Below are 5,439 nucleotides of genomic sequence, written 5' to 3'. Positions count from 1 at the left end.
CTCAGACAAATTTATACCCCCAGGCAAGTCAAGATGAGTGAGAAGTATGGCTTCCTTTTTTAAAGTGGGTGAAAGGCATTTATGAAAAGGAGAGTATTCTTGTCCTCAGATTCTTGAGAAAGAGTGGAAATGAAAGTTGAGAATCTAAAAATTCCCTTTAAACTATCCGCCATCTGGGGACCTTGGAAAACCCTTGAGTACCTCTGTGGGCACAGTGCACTGGAGTTTGAAAATTGTGTTATGGGATATCCTTTCAGTAATGAAATTAAGTATCCCCAGACAGGCGGCAAGGTTGTACAGGTAATAACAAGGAGATAACAGTGTAAAGCAGCTAGAAGTCAAGTTCATATTGACCTTACATGGACCAGATTCTATAACTCAGAAGAGGGAAAAACTCACTTGTGTCTCTGCAATGCAGCTTGACCTCATGAGCAAGCTTGGAGTCATATGAATCCTTCAATTATGGAAACAGTATGTTAAATCTGGAATAAAGTTTAAAGATCATCTAGTCTGGAGAAGGCAATGAAACGTTATCTTTAATATTGGCTTGGGTTAATCGTTTATGACTATTTAGAGTTCTATATCAGGAAGGATTGGGAGGAATCCTCTGGGATCTGAAGGAGAGAATGCTGTGATTGATGAGTCATGTCTGTCTTCTGGCCCTGGAAGCAGGGCTAGAAGTGGCGTGGGTCCTCTGTATAAGCCTGGCATATCATAGGGACCACAGGGAGAACTGAAGCCCAGTGAGAGCAGGAAACTCCATCAAAATTCCATAGCTGATTAGTGGCAGGGTGGGAAGGATTATTTGTTCTTCAACATTTGATGCTCATTCTGAGTTTGGTCTTATTTGCAACTGGCAAGTGTTTGGATATTTTAAAGCTGTAAGGGAGAAAATTCTTTTGGTGCAAATATGGATTTTTCTTTCTTTTAGGGAGAGCTTTTAGGTTCCTTCACATTTGTTCTCTGTGCTCTTTGCTGAGAGAAGGAAATGGGTCAACCATTATGAGGATGCTGAAAATACTGGGTGGTCTTAGTTACTTATCCAGAAAGAGCTCAGGAAAAGCCAAAAACCATATAAGCAATTCTCCACTCACCTGGCTATGGATTCGACATCATCCCAGTCCAGGAAAACAGATGCACAGAGTGGAGTTAGCAGAGGCCTGCGAGGCCTCTTACTATGCTGTTACATCTGCAGATGGTTTCCACTCCTCCCTAACATCCTGCACACTCATAGCGCCCTACATGAGTCCTTTTGCCACCTGAGTATTATCAGATACTAAAACTGGAGTGGGATTAGACAGAAGTCTAAGCAGAGAAACAACGAGACATACACACGGATGGAGGGATTAACTTCATATATAACAAATGGATTTTACCATCCATATTGCCTTACCCTTTTTTCTTTTGGTCTCCTTTCTACATAAATCTACATGTGCCTCTTTTTTTTTTTTTTTTTTAAGTTGTATGGTAACATTCAGTTGATTCCAGGTTTTTGCTAGTACAAACAAAACAGTAGTAAATGTACCTGTGACTTCATCTTGGTGCACTTCTGTGAATTTATTTGAAGGATAAATTCCTAGACGTGGACTGGTTGCAGCAAAGGTTTTAGTTCCCATCGATATTGTCACATGGAGAAGGTTACACCTGTTTACACTCCAAACTATGCTATATGGGAGGGCTGACTCTCTTACAAACAGCCAACCCTAGGTATTTTCAAATGTGAACAAGAGGAATTGGACAGTTAAAGTTTTGAAGACTCTCTCCTGGCCGCCGCAGCCTGGGTCTCCCCAAAGCAAGACAGCCGGGTGATGGCTGATGCCATAGACTCTGCTCAGAAGGCTGAATGCTCCTGCTTCAGTGGGAACAGGGGGTATTTCTTCAGTCTGTGCCCTACTTGGCATCTGTCCCTGACAGACCCAGCCAATGTGGGGAGCCAGCCGCTCTGACGGTAAGAAAGAGTGGATTGGAAACAAATTGATCTTTTCACAGCTGGCCGTTCCCTTCTCTCCCTTCAGCTTGGACCCAGCTCAGAACAAGGTCACTGATGTTCTGTTGCAACAAAGATGGCATTATTGAGGACTGCCTCCTTTGGGGGGAAGCGTTATTCCCCAAGAATGGCCTCTGTAGTGTCAACCATGACAAGCCCAGAGACAGGACAGCTACGAGTCTCCAAGGGTCTCCAAAGCGACCCCCAATCTGTCCATCCTGTTGACCACAGACTCTTCTATTGGTGTCCACAACTTTACTTAAAGGATGTCAGATGACTCTATTCAACAGACTATAACCTCTTGTTTTTCCTTCCTGGAGGCCCGTGCTCAGTGGGTGGGAGAATTTGGGGTTCACAAAGAGAACCATGTGAGCAAAAGGGGAAAGAATCTAGTGTTTATTCGAGCACCACCGTCTTATCACTGTTCATCCTATCACTCTGCTGCTTTTTTTCCTATAGTACTTGCTCCAACTGAGAGAAATCTATTTGTTTATCTTTTTGTTGCCTGCTCCCCTTCTAGAGTGAAGGCTCCAAGAAGGCAAGCCATTGTTGAGTCCATGACTGTATCATCTGTTCCCAGAGTACCTCTTGGCCATTCAAAGTGCTTGATACATTCATGATACATTCATGAATGAATGAAGCTAATGAGTACGTCCTGTGTTGGATAATGTCAAATATGTGATGTCATTTAATATTTAAACTTCATACAGTATCGATGTTTTCATTTAGGAATAAGGACTTTGGGTCTCAGAAATGAAATAACACTTCTAGAATCACACAACTAGTAATTAGTAGAACTGAGATTTTCATTTAGGCCTGACTTCTATGGCCTTATCTTCAATGGCACTAGGATTCTGATATTTGAGAGTTTAAAGTCAAAAATATAAAAGGCTTTTGCAAGCAATGGGGGACATGATCATCGAAGACATTTGCAGGTGAACATGATGTGTTCAGCAGAAGATACTCCTCATTGCCCTCACCAAGGTGACTAATTCCCAACAAGTTAAGTGCTTATGAGATCTATATTCATTTGGGGACAATAGTAGGGCTAATTTATGTGAATTTACACAAATTTGGGACCTCTGAGCTAAGTAACAACGGGATCCTTATGTTAACAGTGAGTCAGTTTGAGGAAGGGAACTAATATTTTAAAAAGTCATGTGTGCAAGGAATCATGCTTTAAATATGTGATTCCCTTTAGTTCTTATAACATCATTTTTCTTTCTTTCTCTCTCTGTCTCTCTTCCTCCCTCCCTTCTTCCACTCCGCCTTTCTCTCTCTCTCTCTCTTTCTTTCTCTCTATTGATAGCATTTGGATATTTAGGTTGGGTATGTAATACTTAATGGTAGGACCAACATTTGAATGCACAACTTTCTATCTCCAGAGCCTCTTCTCTTTCTCCTCACCATGCCCCTGAGTGTTGGGCAGAGACTATGGTCTCAGTTGACTAAGTACAGTGGTAGGCACAGAGGGTGCTGCATAAATGACCTGTTGGCAGGCCCCCAACAGCCTGGTCCTCAGCCAGTGACCCCCCAGGGCTACTTGGGGTTTGGCATCATGCCTGGTATGACTTTATCCCTTAACTGTTTCTTTTGTTGGCCAGCCCCCCTGAGGGAGCCCTGTCTCCTCCCTGGAGCGCTGTGCTGGAATGAGAGGTCTCTACAAGTGTTCCGGAAGCCCACACTCAGTGCTGTGGTTTCTTCTGAGAGCTGGCTGTAAGGTAATGTTCTGAGATCAGTTCTTCCAGCTCCCGACTCAAAGATCCACAAACTCCAGGCTCCCAGGGGTTTTGAGCTGGCAGTTATAATGAAATATTAGCACAGAAGAAAATGATTTTTTTTTTCTATTTTGGGTTTCTAATCAGGACAGCATGGCAATGGGATGATTTATGTCCTTATAATTTCAAAAAGTTTCTTCTAATGTTGTTCCTTTTCTAGCCATTTCTCTTATCACTTGGGCTCAGCTTGATGTTTCTCCAGAATTTGCCTTTCTCCCCTCCCATCTATAGAATGCTAAACACATGTCCCCAGTTTGGCTCCCCGAAACTTAAAATCTTCAGAAAACTTCTTAGAAAAAAGCGTTAGAGACTATGTTTTGGAAAAAGTCAGCCCCAAAGAGGTACTTGCAGTATTTGGAGATGAAATGGTCATCTGAAATAGAAACCCTTAAAAAAGGTAGGAGCTTCCTCCAAAGAGTTCTTTATTCATTGTTTGTTCATTCAAGCAACCATTTGACAAATTCTTATTAAGTATTTATTCCGTGTTAGACATGGTGCTGAGAATGAAGAACATGGTATAAATCAGACAGAACCTCTTTCTTGGGAGCTCATGGTTTCTTGATTACCGGCCGGCTGAGAATTGTGGCCTGCAAAGCATTCCCTGCTGGGCACCCCTACCTTGTGAGTCCCTCTTCAACAGCTCTTCCCTTCTGGAACCCTTGTTCTCCTCATCTCATTCCCCATCTAGCACACAGCCCACATTAGAGAGGTGAGAAAACTAAGGTCAAGGAAAATGAGGCAACCTACCTGTGATTCCCTGAAGCGTCACTGTCCGAGTTTGGGCTTGACGGCCAGTTCTCTTCCTCCCCCTCCAGGATTCTTTCCAGTGCTGGAGCAGAGGGACATCTGAAATTCATCTCTGACTCTCCCCTTGCTATCTCCCCACTCAAACCCACACAGATCCACTTTCCTCCAACCGTATGAGAAAGCTAAAGCCCTAAATACCTAGTGCTCTCTGCTGCCTTTGTGTCTTAGCAACTACTATTCCTATGTTACTACTGCTACTCCCAGAAACTATAGCTAATCCCTGCAGAGGTCCTAGTCAATGTCAGGCACCACTTTATGTGATTGACTCACTCACTCTTTTGGATGAGGAAACAGGTTCTGTTGTTATTTCCATTTTATGATGTAGAAAACTGAGGCTCAGACAGATTAAGTGACTTGCTCAAGAGGCTGGGGCCGAAATGCAACTTAACACAGCTTCAGAGCCCACGTTTCTTCTAGGGGCTCTGTAAAGTTCTGTTGAATGACTGAATGAAATTGAGTTCCTCTATTGCTGCTTCTGAAATGTTGTTTTAATCAGAAGTCATAGGGAAATTATCCACTAGAGATAGAAATAGGAGTTTTTTAAATTAGATTGGCCAAGAGTCTTTATTTCAATCATTCAACCTTTACCTCTGCACCCATCAGCATCAGCATTAACTATGTGAGATGAAGGATAAAGTATTTTATTAAATTTATTCATAATCCAGCAATATGAGTGCATGAAGGTGAGCATATGCCTGTGCACACATTCTGATGTTCCCTGAGACATTCACACTCCTCTTAAAGAGAGTAGTGGGAGATGCTTACCTGAAGGCCCCTGGCCTGTGCTCCCACATGCCGGGGGGGAGAGGGCGTTGCTGACATCTACCAAGAAAGAAGTTCCATGTACTCCACAGTGTGCCTAGCTCA

The sequence above is a fragment of the Mustela erminea genome, chromosome 12, assembly GCF_009829155.1.
Source record: "Mustela erminea isolate mMusErm1 chromosome 12, mMusErm1.Pri, whole genome shotgun sequence".
Lineage (NCBI taxonomy): Eukaryota > Metazoa > Chordata > Mammalia > Carnivora > Mustelidae > Mustela > Mustela erminea.
This window is presented reverse-complemented; position numbering follows the sequence as displayed.